Raw genomic sequence first — 17288 nt, 5'->3', positions numbered from 1 at the left:
GCTACAAATGGTGCTGCAGTTCTATTGTTTCAATTATATAGGAAAGTGAGGTCGCATGTGGTGGTTCATGCCTGTAACCCCAGCACTTTGGGAGGGCAGGGTTGGAGGATCGCTTGAACCCAGGAGTTCAAGACCAGCCTGGGCAACATAGTGAGACTCTGTCTCTATATATTTTAATATAAAAACATTTAAAAAAAATAGATTATATGGCCAGGCATGATGGCTCAAGCCTATAATTTCAGCACTTTGAAAGGTTGTGGCGGGTGGATCACTTGTGGTCAGGAGTTTGAAACAAGCCTAGCCAATATGGTGAAACTCCATCTCTACTAAGAAAACAAAAAAAAAATTAGCCAGGCATGGTGGCAGGTGCCTGTAATCCTAGCTACTTGGGAGGCTGAGGGAGGGGAATCGCTTGAACCCAGGAGGTGGAGGTTGCAGTGAGCTGAGATGGTGCCACTGCACTCCAACCTGGACGACAGAGTGGGACTTTGTAAAAAAAAATTATATAGAAAAGTGACTTGCAGGCTGGGCACAGTGGCTCACGCCTGTAATCCCAGCACTTTGGGAGGCCAAGGCAGGCAGATCACGAGATCAAGAAATCGAGGCCATCCTGGCCAACATGGTGAAAGCCCATCTCTACTAAAAATACTTTTAAAAATAAAAATTAGCTGGGCATGGTGGTATGCACACGTAGTCCCAGCTACTCTGGAGTCTGAGGCAGGAGAATCACTTGAACCTGGGAGGCGGAAATTGCAGTGATCCCAGATCACCCCACTACACTCCAACCTGGTGACAGAGTGAGACTCTGTCTCAAAAAGAAAAGAAAAGGAGACTTGCAATAAAGGAACTGTACACATGTAGTCAATCAATCAAATTACAGACAGTGCAATTGCTCCAGATGTTAATGAACTGAAGAATTATAGTCTGCACTCTTGCCAGCAAGAAGAAGGCAGAAACATCAGCAAGCTAGTGGAGGAGGGAAATTGCAAGGGAAACACAAAAGTAAACTGATACTATTATCAAATGTTGCACCATGTACAAGGTCTGCTACATTCATCTTTGGTCAAGATTCTTAGGTTATTGTTGCTTTGCAAAAGGTCTGTCTCCAAATCAGAGCAAGAGAAAGTCAGTCTCCGAGAGTACCAGTACCCTAAAATGACTCATGGGTTTAAAGAAAACAACACCCTCTCCACTGCCACCCCCACCACAACCACCATAGCCTGGAAGGATGCCTTGGACCAGCAAAGGCAAGTTTCTAGAGCACGACGAGAGCTGAGGTGAGATGCTGGGAGAGGAACTAGCCTCTCGAGGGCGGCAGGCTCCCACGAAAGCACACCTTTGTTCCGAACAGGAGCTTCGAGCCTGGTAGCTCTCATCCCACTTCTCCAGGCCCTTCTTATTACAGAGGCCATGACCTCAAAAGAAAAACCACTTTCAAAAACTACCATCACATAAGTAGTTCTTACATTTTCAAAAAGGTGATTTTCTATAGGCGAAATGATTATGTTCCCTCTCTTAACAGAACTGTTTATAACTAGGGGAGAAGAAACTGTTTCCTATCTAATATCTCCAGTTCCAATAAGGTAAAGAGAATAGAATCCTCTCAGAGCTGAGTGTGGTGGTTTGTATCTGCAGTCCTAGCTACTCAGGAGGCTGAGGCAGGAGGATCACTTGAGGCGAGGAGTTCAAGACCAGCCTAAGCAACATAGCAAGACCCCATGTCTTAGAAAAAGAAAAATAAGAGGCCGGGCGCGGTGGCTCAAGCCTGTAATCCCAGCACTTTGGGAGGCCGAGACGGGTGGATCATGAGGTCAAGAGATCGAGACCATCCTGGTCAACATGGTGAAACCCCGTCTCTACTAAAAATACAAAAAATTAGCTGGGCATGGTGGTGCGTGCCTGTAGTCCCAGCTACTCGGGAGGCTGAGGCAGAAGAATTGCCTGAACCCAGGATGTGGAGGTTGCGGTGAGCCGAGATCGCGCCATTGCACTCCAGCCTGGGTAACAAGAGTGAAACTCCGTCTCAAAAAAAAAAAGAAAAAAGAAAAATAGAATCTCTTCCTGGCACACCCTGCCCCCACCCATCAGAGCAGAATTTTCTCCAAAGCATCTTCCAAATGTAGGCATATGGCCTGTGTCTAAGCTATATGGAATTAAACTCAGAAAAAGCTACAGCAGGCATGTGCAGCTGTCATCCCCTCGAGGCGCTACCCTCGGCCCAGTAATCCTGGTTATTTGGAGGAGTGGGGAATGTTGGTTGTGGGTCTAGGAAAACAGAAGGCTATCCTGCCTCCTCCCACAATCAAAACAGAAGAAACCCTGTTCTAATAAACTTAGATCCTTCTGAAGCAGACACAAGGTCCACCTGGTGAAAACTAAATCAGTCAGTGCAATAAAATGTTAACCGCAAAGTCTGCATCTAAACAAGCCCTGGAATCTAAAGTGAATCTAAATGGATGTCGTGTTCGGTGATGAAGGTCATTCGTGCCTCATGTTCCTTCCACTCCCTAAAGCAAACATCCTCACAATGTAATTAAACACGCAATGATTTGACAATTCTCCAGCACATCTCCACATTTCAACATGCTTGAATTAGGAAATACTGATCAGAAACTTTCATCGTATCATTACATGACTTGACCTGCATTTTACTGGCCTTCCTTACTTGAAAGTGACATTATAGTCGCATGAGAAATGTACACAGATTAATGCCACTCACTCAACAGGCATTCGAGCAGCTTCCACCTTCCCAGGCACAGAGTTTACAAAACGCTTTCATGTCCGTTAAGTCATTTGAGGCAATATTATTACCTCGTTTTTTACAGATGAGAGAACTGAACTTCAAAAAAGTTTCAGGGGCCAAGAGCATGTCCATAATCCCAACACTCTGGGAGGCCGAGGAGGGTGGATCATATGAGCCCAGGAGTTCAAGACCAGCCTTGGCAATATAGGGAGGCCCCGACTGTACAAAAAAAAAATACAAAAATTTGCGAGGTGTGGTGGCTCATGTCTGTAATCCCAACACTTTGGGAGGCCAAGGAAGGTGGGTAGCTTGATTCCAGGAGTTTGAGACCTGCCTGGGCAACATGGCAAAACCCTGTCTCTACGAAAAATACAAAAACTTAGTTGGTCATGGTGGTGCATGCCTGTAGTCCCAGCTACTCAGGAGGCTGAGGTGGAAGGATGGCCTGAGCCTGGGAGTTTGAGGCTGCAGTGAGCTATGATCATAAGACTGCTCTCCAGCTTGGGTGACAGAGAGAGACCCTGTCTCAAAAAAAAAGTATAAGGGTCGTGCTGTACGGTGACACACCCTGTGAGAGCTGGCATCAGGACTCGAGCCCAGGAGACACAATTCTCTTACCCCAAACCTGACACTCTTTCCACTACTCCTCACTGTCTGTGTGACACCCGATTGTAACTTTTTGAAGTGGAGGGTCACTCTGTCACCCAGGCTGGAGTGCAGTGGCATGATCTCAGCTCACTGCAACCTCCGACTCCGGGGTTCAAGCGATTCTCCTCCCTCAGACTCCAGAGTAGCTTGGATTACGAGTGCGTACCACCACGCCTGGCTAATTTTTGCATTTTTAGTAGAGACAGGGTTTCGCCATGCTGGTCAGGTTGGTCTCCAACTCCCAACCTCAGGTGACCTGCCCGCCTAGGCCTCCCAAAGTGCTGGGATTACAGGCATGAGCCACCGCACCTGGCCTCGGCCGTAGCATTCTTAATGTGCTGTTCCACGTGTTATACAACAGCAGAATACCGCACAGAAGGGGCATGGTCACCGGATTCTTAAGCGGGAAACCTGACTGCATTTACAGCACAGGTTCTGTGTGGGCAGCTCACTCTCTCTGAGCCTCAGTTTCCTGGTTTTTCTCATGAGCTAATCATTTTCATCTTGCTGAATTGTAAGGTAACTGGAGAAGCAGGTAAGTCCTTCCTCCACACCTGGTTTGTGGCAGGAGCGACCTGCACCTACTGTCATGAACTTCCTTCCGCAACCAGAGCTCCAAGGCTTTCCAGCTTCTCCCTGGAACAGCTTGAAGCTGCCGACATTGAAGAGACACCACGCTCCGTGGGGTCCTCATAGATCCCTGTTAATACTGAATCCTGCTTCCTAGATCATCTGGCCACCTGTGTTAGCCTATAACCAATTCCCTGAAATTGATGGAGAATTTTGTTCCTTCGTCTGTGTTCATAGAACAGTATCAATAAGAGCCATTATTTCCTTAATACAGGGTGGTGTCTTTAATCTGGTTTTTACTGTTTTTTATTTGCCTTTCTCACACCACGCATGCAGAGGCCACTGTGGACTCCCAGCAGAAGCTGGAACTAGAAGCTGACAGCTGGGAATCAGGCCATCTCTTTTGATAAAGCCCATCTGACCAGCCGCATCATAAAAGTCAGAGGCATCACGTGAGAAAAATAAGGAAATTGAAGCTTCCCCCCAAAAATCCTTCCCTTTCTCTCAGTTGCCCAGGTGGTAGACCCTGGCTCTTGCTACAACAAGACAAAATAAAACAAGTTTCTCTTTTTGGTGAGTATGACAGAATGAGAATAGCCAGCAGAAATCAAGCTGACGGGTAGTCTCTCTCTCTATTTATTTAGAGGCGGGGTCTCGTTCTGTCACTCAGACTGGAGTGCAGTGGCGTGATCACAGCTCACTGCAGTCTCAAACTCCCTGGCTCAAGAGGTCCTCCCACCTCAGCTTCCCAAGTAGCTGGGACTACAGGTGCATGCCACCATAACTGGCTACTTTTTTTTTTTTCATTTTTTGTAGAAACAGAGTCTGGCTAATGTTGACCAGGTTGGTCTCGAACTCCTTGGCCCAAGGAACCTGCCCGCCCTGGCCTCCCAAGTACTGGGATTACAGGCAGGAGCTGTGCACCTGGCCTCTGCTAGCTTATCCATGCTGGTTTAGCAGTCCCCTTGCCCCAGTCCCCATCCCCTGCCTTCTGGAGACTCAGCTGAAATAAAACTGCTCACATCAAGAGCCCCACCTAGGGGGATGGAGAAGTTGCAGGGGTGTCCTCCTCCCAGTGCCTGCCAGACCCCTATCCCCCAGGCCTCAAGCACCCACATGAGCCGCTTCCCTCTTAGGCACTCGGAGACCATGATCAACCCGTGCCATCTATTCACCATCAACGTGAACAGAGCACCAAGCGTGCCCTGGCACAGGCTCTGGCGATGCAAAGACGCAGCTCTTATCCTCAAATAGCTCATAGTTAAGAAGGGGCCTGATGAATGACTAGACACTCTGGGTCCAGCAGAGCAGTGCCGTGCCATGCAGTGAGGTGAGGGCGGGGTGGGCTTGGAGGGGAATGCGGAGGAGGGTGTCCATCCCAGGCTTGTTGAGGTGATCCTAGGAGGACATGTGCTTGAAATCTCTGAGCATTCTAAGGATTTAGGGGCCTTTGGAGGAATCCAGCATGGATTCTCTAATGCCTAGCTCTATGTTAATGGAATATTTGTGACTACATAATAAATAGAAAAGGCTCTCAATACGCAGGTCTCCTGGTATCCGGGTTCCACCTAGCCCGGAAGTAATCACGTCAGAGACTCCAGGTGGAATCAGATCTTCTGATCAATCCTCAAAAAACCTTCCCCAAGCCACCAGTGTGTGTGTTTGAAGCATTGCGCCATCACCCGTGTGCATCGGCTGGGTCTGTTGGCCGAGGCACTGCTGGGTCTTGGCCATTGGCATGTGTAATTCATGCAGCTGCTGCAGACACCCAGTCATGTAACCCATATAGGAAGAGCTGGCTAGCATTTCCTGGCAGTCATGATCAGCACCACCACTCCAGCAAAGTTGAGTTCAAAAATGTTTTTAAAACATCTGCTGTGTGCCTAGAACCTGTTTCATCTTCACTCTGTCACAGGTGTTATTTTTTAGTGGATCAAGAATTGGGTTTATCTGTCCCTCTATCCCATTCTACAAAAGTTTCCCAAGTGGGATAAATATGAAATTTTTTTTAATATAAAATTTGTAAAATATCACTAAGAGGAGCTGGGTGCAGTGGCTGTTGCCTGTACTCCCAGCACTTTGTGAGGCCATGACAAGAGGGTTGCTTGAGACCAGGAGTTTGAGACCAGCCTGGGCAACATAGCAAGACCCCGCTTCTACAAAAAAAATTTTATTATTAGCTGGATGTGGCAGCACGCACCTGTAGTCCTAGCTACTTGGGAGGCTGAGGTAGAGGATCACTTGAGCCCAGGAGTTTGAAGGTTCAATGAGCTATGATCATGCTGCTGCACTCCAGCCTGAGTGACAGAGTGAGACCTCATCTCTAAAAATTACACACACACACACACACACACACACACACACACATATTGCTAAGAGAATGTGCTGTTTCAGGCATGGTGGTTCACACCTGTAATCCCAGCACTTTGGAAGGCCGAGGCAGGTGGATCACGAGGTCAGAAGTTCAAGACCAGCATGACTAACATGGTGAAACCCTGTCTCTACTAAAAAATACAAAAATTAATCAGGCGTGGTAGCACACTCCTATAATTCCAGCTACTTGGGAGGCTGAGACAGGAGAATCACGTGAACCTGGGAGGCAGAGGTTGCAGAGAGCAGAGATCACACCACTGCACTCCAGCCTGGGTGACAGAGCGAGACTCCGTCTCAAAAAAAATAAAAACAATAAAAAAGGAAAACTCAATATTTCAACAAGAACCTAAAATTTTCCTCAACACCAGAGACTCAGTGTCTCAGAGAAGTACATGGATTTTGAATTCCAAAGGGAGCTACATTCACTACCATTGTTTATCAACCACATTGCCCTCTCAGCCATAGGACTGGAAATAACCTTTACACACTCTGGAAGCTTTAGAAGTCCTGAAGCCAACACTACTCCTTCCAAATGGAGGAATCCAGCAAAAGGCCCCCTTAAGCTGCTGTAAAACGCCTTGACCAAAAAAAACCTCCTGTTGGCAGACCAGCAATAGGCCTCATCTGAGCTATACAGTAACTTTTCCCAACTGTGGTCTAATCCTGGCTACTCATTTACCAGAAAAAGAGAAAAGCCCTAAATGGTAATGATGGCTTCAAGTGACACAACCAAGGTGTGAAAGGAAAATAAATCTTGAGACCCTCAAATCACTAAGCCAAAGGGAAAAGCCAAGCTAGGAGCTGCACGAGGCAAAGCTGCCTCCCATTTTATTCCCACATAGGCAGCTACAGAGATAAAAAGCTACTTACCTCCCTCACCATTTACCCACAAGGAAAGTCTTTACGGCCTTCAAGTTCTTTACCCTAAAGCAGTTCTGCTGAAGTTCACCTGGCAATGCAAATGAATACAGGACAAGATACAGGACAAAGGACAGACCTCAAGTCATCCCTCTGCTCACCTGAGAAAAATGCATATCTGATTGCTTCCTCTACCCTATTGTTTTTGTAAAAATGTAGATTCAGGCTGAGCATGGTGGCTCACGCATGTAATCCCAGCTCTTTGTGGGGCTGAGGTGGGTGGATGACCTGAGATTAGGAGTTCAAGACCAGTCTGGCCAACATGGTGAAACCCTGTCTCTACTAAAAATACAAAAATTAGTCAGATGTGATGGCAGGTGCCTGTAATCCCAACTATACAGGAGGCTGAGGCAGGAGAATCACTTGAACCCGGAAGGTGGAGGTTGCAGTGAGACTGCACTCCAGTCTGGGCAACACGAGTGAAATTTCATCTCAAAAAAAAAAAAAAAAAACCAAAAAAAGTAGATTCACTGAGCCAACTAAGGCACAAATGACTCTTCCTCTGCCCCACTCTCACATGTAAATTGTGTATTCAGTGAAAGGCTGACAAAGACTCGAAAGAATGCAGCCTTTTGTCTCTTACCTACCTATGACCTGGAAGTCCCTGTAGAGTTGCCCTGCCTTTCCCGACCGAGCTACTGCATATCTTACACACATTGTCTAATGTCTCATGTCTCCCAAGCCACACCTTGGCCACCTTGAGCACAGGTCCTCAGAACCTCCGGAGGCTATGTCACAGATATTTCCCTAACATTGGCAAAATAAACTTTCTAAATTGACTGAGACCCATCTCAGATACTTTTGGGTTCACAAAGAAGTGCCTGGGTTGCTTGCTGGAATCCTTTGAAATCTACTGACCACTGGCTCCGCTCAGCAACGCATCAGGCTCTGGGGGGAATCAAAGCCTCAGTGAATTCACAAACCGACAAGGGGAATGGCTATTCCCAGCTACTCCCCAGCTGCCCGGCCTGGCCCAGGCCCGTGATGAAGCAGGGGGAGCCACAGACACAGAGAATCCAACACGAGATATCGTGCAATAAACAGCTGATCTTGGAGAGTCAGGCAGAGAAGGAGCACTTTAGAGAGAGGTCAGCTTTCGTTTGCTCCTGAGATTTTGATCTGGGGCTTTATCATTTGATCCAGAGATTGGAGGCTGGTGTCTATGAGAACATTTGAGGTGGAATAAATGGATGGGCGGGACGGAGCTGTTCATATCTCAATACTCACCGTGTCCCTGCCGGTGCCAGAGTCCAACTCCGCCTGCACAAGAAGCACTCATCCAGCAGCTCATGCTTTGATTGATTTGATTGTCATGGATTGATTCTAGATCCCAGAGAGAGCATTCCTGCCACAGCAAGAACTGCTAGGAAGTCACCTTTGAGGGAACTCCACCTGACAGTGGCATTCGCAGGACTGCTTCCTGGGATTGCAACACACGTGCGTGCACACACACACACACACACAACATTTTTTTCTGTCATCAAGTAGCTACGGGAGACCACCATATTATTCCCAATTGGCCACCAAATGCATCCTTGTTACCACACTTCTTTGAGCTTGAGTTTGTTATTAGTTACCTGGGACCTCGGCGTGTTTTCCTCTTTCCTCCCTCCCTTTCTCCCTCCCTGTGTGGTTAAGAAAATAAAGATAATAACAGTGAAAATCTAGAGAGCTCATAGGCTTCCTACAGAGTGCTTTAGGAATAAAAGACATTGATGTTAGATTTTCCCCTGTGATTGAAATGGCCTTTAAGGGGTACTGCACACTAGACTGAGGCACCCTGGGCAAAAAGCCAGAGCACCAAACTGACCTGTGGAGACTTGCAGGGGCAGCACCTGGGGAGGAGATCAGAGGCATTTCTCTACGGGGTAATGTGGGACGTGAAAGTCACCTGCTTCTCTCTCCCAGCACCTAGCAAATCATGCCCTGGAAGTAAGGCCCCCTCTGCCCCATCCGCAGCCTCAGTTCCTTCCTAGGGGTTTACTGGGGGAAGGGGTTAACTGGGGGACCCCAGAGGACCCTCCTGGCTGTCACAGCCACGTGTCCAGTGACACATGGGTTGTCCAGAGCAACCCAAAGCCAGTTGTTCTGAATTTTCCCTGCATTGCCTGCTCGTCTTGGGGTGCTTCTGTAGCCTACTTGGGGCATTTCTGTATGTCCTTTTCACTTTCCCCTTTACTCTGCCAGCAGAGGCTTCTCCAAGGAATGCATCCCCCTTAGTCTCCATTCCCCCGACTCCCTCTCCTCTCCAAAACACTCCAGTCTAACCCAGTCACATGCAAATGCAAACAGACATCTCTCCTCTGGAGTGGATTCTAGCGAATCCTCTAGTTGCCTGAATTACAAAGTTGAAATGCTTCGTTAAAGCATTCCTTCACCAGCTCCGCTTGCCGGAAAGACTTTTAAGGGAGAAAAAGAGGAGACAGACCCCAGGCGCAGAAACTCGACCTACCGAGACTTGCTCCTTGCCTTCCTCGAAGAGGTTTTCTCTCCAGCCCAGGACTCCCGTAGGATCTCAGCTCTGAGCTCCCTGAACAGCTCCGGCCTCCTTTAAGTTCCCAGGCAGGGGGTGGGTTGCTGGCCCCGGCTGGGCGGGTTTCTGTGCCGCAGGAGGATGCCCAGTGGACAGGCCCATGAGGGAGCTGGGGCGGGGCCTGTTTTTTTAAAGCAGGGGAGGAAGTTTGCACAGTCCATCCTGGCTTCGGGCCAGGCTGATTATTCACAGCCCTGATGTCATCGATTCGCAGGAATTTGGGAGTAAGATGGAAGAATCATCTTCCTTTAAAATCCTGATGTCCAAGGCTTAAAGGGACTCTCAGGACCCTGTGATGACAAAAAGTGTTTATAATTCTAAAGGCACCAGATAGGGCTGAAAGTGGGGTGTCTTCTTGAATCTGTGGTTGTAGCTCTGGCCTCTCAGGATATGAGAGGCTAAAAGGACTGAAGGATGCCCCAGGATTGGAACACTTTGGTGGCGGGAGTGCAGGGGGTTAGCCACAGAGAGGGCAGACCAGCCTGGCTCACCCGAGGTGGGAGGTGCCCCCAGGGGGGTTTACTCCAGTAGGCTTCTCGGACCCAGCTCTGTAATTTTAGGGAGAATCATTTGTCTTCTCTGTAAAGTGCAGGGCTGCAGTAGGTGGCCTGTAGGGACTTTCCAGCTCCAGCATCCCCAGAGTGGGCCCAGGAAATACACACAGAGCCTGGGGGCCAACATGCCTGAAATTCTATCAAAGCCATCAGCCTTTAAGCCCACAGAAGCCTTTCAGTGTTTGCTTGTAAAATGCCCCTGGAAATAGACAAGCCATTTCCCTTGCTGACACCTTTTCAGATGACTGAGAAATAAAAGCCCTGTGGAGTAGGGGAAAGTCTTAGGTTTAAATCCGGCTGTGCCAGTAACTGGGGTATGACCTCAGTCAGGGTTTTCAACTATGCTGAGCTCTGGCTTTTGCATCTGCAGGTCACGTGGGGAGAGAGAAGCCACACATGTCAGGTCCCTGGCACGTCATGAGGCTCAGCAGGAGCATCTATCGTCATTGGTTCATGTCTGGCTGAGACCAGACCTTGTAAAAATGAGAAAGAGAAGAAAGAATGCAGGAGGCGGGGAGCAGTGGCTCACACCTGTAATCCCAGCACTTTGGGAGGCCAAAACAGGTGGATTACAAGGCTCAGAAGTTGAGACTATCCTGGCTAACATGGTGAAACCTGGTCTCTACTAGAAATACAAATACAAAAAAAAATTAGCTGGGCTTGGTGGCATGCGCCTGTAGTGCCAGCTACTTGGGAGGCCGAGGCAGGAGAATCACTGAACACGGGAGGTAGAGTTGCAGTGAGCCAAGATTGGGCCACTGCACTCCAGCCTGGGCCACAGAGTGAAACTGCATCAAAAAAAGAAAGAAAGAGAGAAAGAGAGAGAGAAAAGAAAGGAAAAGAGAGAGAGAAAGAAGGAAGGATAGAAAGAAAAAGAAAGAAAGAAGGAAAGGAAGGAAGGGGACAAAGAAAAGAAAGAATGCAGTAAGAGGAGAGAAGAGAAGGTTGGCAGAGGAAATTGTGGGATGACCAACTATTCAGGAGAGGCCAGATTTCATACATTCTGATCCTAAATATACTCATATTTGTCAAGCCTCGAGTGCTGAGTTTGAAGTCAAACTGCTTTTCCACATTTGTATCACGCTAGAGCCCTGCTGATGGTCGTTGTAAAAAAGGACCACTGGGGGTGGGTTGCATGCTGAGCACAGGAGGTAGACCTCCCATGAGCGACAGCAGCTGTGGGCCTGTCTGGTGGGCGTGGGGCTGCTTTCCTGCAATGTGGTCTAAGATAGTGAGGATGGAGGTTTTTTTGGGGGTAGGGCATTGTGGTTCAGCAGGGCGTGCTGGTCATGAGGACTCTCATCTGAAGTCTTGAGGGATGGTTTTCCACTGAATGGTCATACTTAAATCCTGGATCCTGTACAACCTCTGTGGAAAACAGCATGAAGATTTCTCAAATAACTAAAAATAGAACATCCATTTGACCCAGCAATCCCACTACTGAGTATCTATTCAAAGAAAAAGAAATCATTACATCAAAAAGACACCTACACTCATACATTTATCACACAAAATTTGTAATAGCAAAGGTACAGAATCAACCTAGTATCCATCAGTGGAGGACTAGATAAAGAAAATGCACATATACACCAAGGAATACGACAAAACCATAAAAACAATGAAATCTGTCTTATGCAGCAACATGGATGAAACTGGAGGCCATTATCCTAACTGAAATAACTCAGAAACAGAAAGTGAACAACCACGTGCACTCACTTATAAATAGGAGCTAAACAATGGGAGACTGAGAGGAGTGGGTTTGCAGATCTTTAGCGGGGGCCCCAAGCTTTGCTGAAATATATTCAAATGACTGAGACGCAGTAGCACTCTGCAGCCCTAGAAACTGGGGCCTCTGTGTTCCTTCTGAATGTGCAATCAGTTTCTCTCGGTCTGGGGAAGCCTGAGAATGCAGAAGTAGGCGTGGGCAGGCTGATACGGTGACAATGGGAACCTTGATTTTAGTCAAGGGATCTCTTGGAGGAAAAGAAAAGAACAGGGAAAAAAAAGGAAAATAAATCTTCGTGACCTCATGTCCTGGGAACACTGCATCAAAGCCCTTTATTTTCAAAAAAAGAGAAATAAAACCCAGACCTAGATAACACACAGAGACAAAGCAGGCACAGAAAAACTGGATGGAGAATTGCTGCAGGGCTTTTCCCAGCCTGGCTGTTTCTGCAGGGGATACCACCATAGAATGCATGAGTAATGGAGGCGGTGGGGCAGAGAACAGGAGTTGCTCCGACCTTTCTCACTGGGGCAGGTGGCAGGATGTGCATTCGAACGAGAACCATGCTGAGACTCTGCTCAGCTGGGTGAGAAATGATGTGATGTCTCTGGAAACTCAGGGAAAAGAAAAGTGGGCAAGAAACTTATGACAAGGTGGATTTGGACCAGAAGGCAGATATTTTGTGACCAAACTAAGAAGGTGTAATTTTGATAGCCACCTGGTTTTGCAGGGAATGGGGTAAATTCATGATGGATCTGAAATCAGTGTTAATGTTGCATGCCTTGTCTAGGTCTCCATCTAAACTTGCCATCCCCAACTCCTGGGCCACAGACTCATATCCATCCATGGCCTGCTAGGAACCAGGCTGCACAGTAGGAAGTGAGTAGCTGGAGAGCCAGCGAAGCTTCCTCTGTGTTTGAAGCCGCTCCCCATCGCTGGCATCGCTGCCTGAGCTGCGCCTCCTGTCATATCACCAGCAGCACTACATTCTCATAGGAGCACAAACCCTATTGTGAGCTGCACATGTGAGGGATTTAAGTTGTGTGTGTGCTCCTTATGAGAATCTAATTCCGGATGATCTGTCACTGTCTTCCATCACCCCCAGATGGGACCATCTAGTTGCAAGAAAACAAGCTCAGGGCTCCATCGATTCTACATTATGCTGACTGGTTCCATTATTCATTACATATTACAGTGTAGTAGTAATAGACTGCACAATAAATGTAATACTCTTGAATCATCCTGAAACTACCTCCCCTCCCCCTGTCCATGGAAAAACTGTCTTCTACAAAACTGGTCCTTGGTACCAAAAAGATTGAGGACTGCTGATCGAGACTAGACTCCCATGCTGGTAATAGCACCAGTTGTGTGAATTCCATACAAACGAGAAACATCAAAACAGGACAAGCTGAAGGCATGGGAAGACCCTGCATGATCTGCACATGTACCCCAGAACTTAAAGTTTAATATTAAATAAAAGAAAGAAAATTAAAAAAAAAAAAAAAAGAACCCTTACAAATGCTGCTTCTTGTTAAGGGCTGCTCACCAAACTGTAGGAGTAAGTCTTTATTCTTGCAACTCTTTGGTAAGTTTGAAATTATTTCAAAATATTAAGTTAAAAGTTGGATTATTCTCTTGATGCAGCAATTATTTTCAATATTTAACCCACTGAAATTCATTTTTAAATTCCCTACAAGATAGTGATGGGTCCTCAACATTGTTTTGACTATCTAAAAACTGAAAATAGATGCCAAGAAATAGGGCCTGGTAGACTAGGATATAATAGGCAATATTGTGTAGCCATTGTGATGACTAGTAACATAATTATCCTGACATATCAAAATCAATCACAAAATTGCCTTGCTCAAAAGAAGAAGAAAATAAATTTGTACTTGAGCTGTGATATAAATAATGTAGGCCAGGCACGGTGGTTCACACCTGTAATCCCAGCACTTTGGGAGGCGAAGGCAGGCGGATCACTTGAGGCCAAGAGTTTGAGACCAGCCTGGCCAACATGGTGAAACCCCATCTCTATTAAAATTACAAAAATTAGCCGGGTGTGGTGGCGGGTACCTGTGTTGCGAACTGACCCTCCCTCGGTTCTTACTTTCCCTCAGCTCGACTCCCCCAGCTAGGGATCTGTGTCTAGGCTTAAGCTCACCGTATGGTGAGGCCCATTTCCCAGGGGCCTCACACGGGAGCGATCCCCACAGATTCCCTCATACCTGTAATCCCAGCTACTCGGGAAGCTGAGGCAGGAGGATTGCTTGAACCTGGGAGGTGGAGGTTGCAGTGAGCCAAGATTGTTTGACAAGAGTGAGACTCCATCTCAAACAATAATAATAATGTAAACGCGACATAGATGTATGGATAGAGATTAAAAGAGAAAATTAAGTGTTGGAGTACTGTCATTATTGGTGAATTATTTTTCAGTTCCTTTTGCAATGCTTCTAAATGGCTTTCACTGGCTCCACACTGGATGTGAGTGAGTCTGGGTGTGCCCAGCCCAGCACTCTCTCTTTGGCACTGGAAGGGTCTGGTTGTTCATAGGAGCATGTCAGAAGAATAGGAGTTTTCCTTAATAACCTATGATGGAGTATCCACGAGTTCATTCAAATTGTTTTTGAACACATCTCATTTTCAATCATCTCCTTTGTGGAGTGAGTTGAGTTTCTGAGATTGGTTTACTGATTCTCCAACACAGAATTTTCTTTCCTGCACCTAAATCTACCTCTTTTGAGCCTCTAACACATCCCCAGCTATCAATTTTCAAATACACCCCCCTGCTGAGTGTGCAGGCTTCTGGAGGGAGCCTGGGGCTGCAAGTCAGAAAGTTTCCTTCCTCTCCTCTGAGATCAGTTGCATGACTCTGGGCAAATACATTTGCCTGTGCTAAGGATAAGGAAGTAAACTCACAGGATTATTATTTGACTCAAATAGGAAAGTGTGGGAAGGAAAATGCTTTGGGACATGCTACTGGTGACTTAGTAAACTGTCTTATAAACATCTTTTGTAGCTTTATTCTTTAGCTATATCCATCCTCAGACAGAAAGCACTTTGTAAGGGAAAGCCTCGTACTCTTTTCTCAAAGATAAAGAAAGGAATTTTAAAGAGCCCCTGCCTCACATTTTTCCCAGCTGCCTCTTAAGCAACATTAGTGTCACACACATGAACAAGAACCAAGGCTACAAAGTTAAAAATTGGAGTATTCTCTTGGAGCAGTATTTTTTTGAATATTTAGCTGATATGGTTTGGCTCTGTGTCCCCACCCAAATCTCAGCTTGAATTGTAATCCGCACAATCCCTATGGGTCAAGGGCAGGACCAGGTGGAGGTAATTGGATCATGGGGCTTGTTTTCCCCAGCTGTTCTGGTGATAATGAGTGAGGCTCCCGAGATCTGCTGGTTTTATAAGTGTCCGGCTTTTCCCCTGCTTGCACTCATTCTCTTTCCTGCTGCCCTGTGAAGAGATGCCTTCCTCCATGATTTTTAAGTTTCCTGAGGCTCTGCCAGCCTTGGGGAACTGAGTCCATTAAACCTCTTTTCTTTATAAATTACCCAGTCTCAGTATTTCTTTAAGCAGCATGAGAACAGACTAATACATTAGCCCCATGAAATACATTTTTTAAATTCCCATACAAGATAATGATAGGTCTACAACTTTGTTTTGACTATCTAAAAACTGAAAAACAATAGTAGTTTAAAAAAAAAAAAACAATATTACCACACTAAGTGCAAGTTAATAACAGGGGAAACTATGGAGGGAAGAGAAGGGATAATCATATGGAAGTCTGTGCTTCCTGCTCAGTTTTTCTGTAAACCTGAAACTGCTCCAAGGAATGTCTACTAATTCAAAAAATATTGACAAAGTGCAGTGCCTAACATCTATAATCCCAGCACCTTGAGAGGCCAAGACAGGAGGATCGCTTGAGTCCAGGAGTTTGAGACCAGTCTGCGCAACAGAGCAAGACCCTGACTCTGAGAAAATACTTTTAAAAGCCATTCAGAGGTCTAGGCAGGCAGATCACTTCAGCCCAGGAGTCCAGGACTGCAGTGAGCTATGATCAAGTACAGCCTGGCAACAGAGCGAGACCCCAACTCTAAAAACAAAAAAAAGAAAGTACTTGCAAATGAAAAATATGATCATTTCTGATATTATAAAATTATATCTATATTTATGTATGCATACTATACATAAGAATTTAATTTTATTCACTGACATCTGCTTATTTACTTATCTAAGCATATCATAGCTAATGAATATCTGTAGGCATTCTATCAGAGTCTTATAATTTTAAGGGTGCCTGTGGTCAATCTGCTTAGGAAAATTGAGCTCTTTATTTAATTACTCTTTATTTAATTACAATCATTAATTAATAATTTGAGACAGGATCTCACTCTGTCGCCCAGGCTGAGGTGCAGTGGCATAATCTTGGTTCACTGCAACCTCCACCTCTCTGGTTCAAGTGATTCTCTTACCTCAGCCTTCTGAGTAGCTGGGACTACAGGCACACACCACCATGCCCAGCTAATTTTTGTATTTTTGTGTTGTTTTGGTAGTGACAAGATTTTACCATATTGGCCAGCCTGGTCCCAAACTCCTGAACTCAAGTTATCCACCCACCTCGGTCTCCTAAAGGTGCTGAGATTACAGGCATGAGCCACTGTGCCTGGCCTACTCCTTATTTTAAATGTGCAAACTCTGCAAAGAGGCTGTGCTGAGGCATTTCCAGGTGCTACCCAGCTGGTGCTCAAGGTCTGGCTTCTGATCTCTGGGCCCTTCTTCTGCTGGACCTGGTACCACCAACCCTTCCAACCTCCTATGGAGGATGCTGCTTGTTTCCTTTTAGCCTTTCTGGTCATTTCTTTTCTTGTTTTAAAATAACAACACCAGGCCAGGTGAGATGGCTCACCAGCACTTTGGGAACTCAAGGTAGGAGGATTCCTTGAGCCTAGAAGTTTGAGACCAGCCTGGGCAAGATGGCGAGACCCCATCTCTACAAATAATAAAAAAATTAGTCAGGCATGGTGGCACGTGCCTGTAGTCCCAGCTACTTAGGAGGCTGAAGTGGAAGGATCCCTTGAGCCTGAAAAGGCAAGGTTGCAGTGAGCTGTGATCACATCACTGCGCTCCAGCCTGGGAGACACAGTGAAACCTCGTCTCTAAAAATAAAAAACAAATAAATAAATAACACTGACAATAACCAAAACTAAATGAATACAG

The 17288-nt window shown here is 46.4% G+C and overlaps 1 protein-coding gene across 2 annotated transcripts in view; it reads right to left on the bottom strand.

The window, feature by feature from the left end:
* PLAT (plasminogen activator, tissue type) overlaps positions 1-9775 on the bottom strand; it is a 31693-nt gene extending 21918 nt beyond the window's left edge. The window contains exons 1-2 of one of the 2 annotated variants that reach the window (XM_008979398.5): positions 9705-9775; positions 8830-8877 (exon numbers count right to left, since the gene is read on the bottom strand). The gene's annotated coding sequence lies outside the window, so the exon portion shown is untranslated. The remainder of the gene's footprint in view (positions 1-8829; positions 8878-9704) is intronic. The other variant, XM_008979397.3, reaches the window with a different exon arrangement.
* Between the last annotated feature and the right edge of the window lie 7513 nt (positions 9776-17288).

The sequence above is a fragment of the Callithrix jacchus genome, chromosome 13 (assembly GCF_049354715.1).
Source record: "Callithrix jacchus isolate 240 chromosome 13, calJac240_pri, whole genome shotgun sequence".
NCBI classification, from domain to species: domain Eukaryota; kingdom Metazoa; phylum Chordata; class Mammalia; order Primates; family Cebidae; genus Callithrix; species Callithrix jacchus.
Note: the sequence above shows the minus strand (reverse complement) of the source record. Positions and strands in the feature narration are given on the sequence as shown.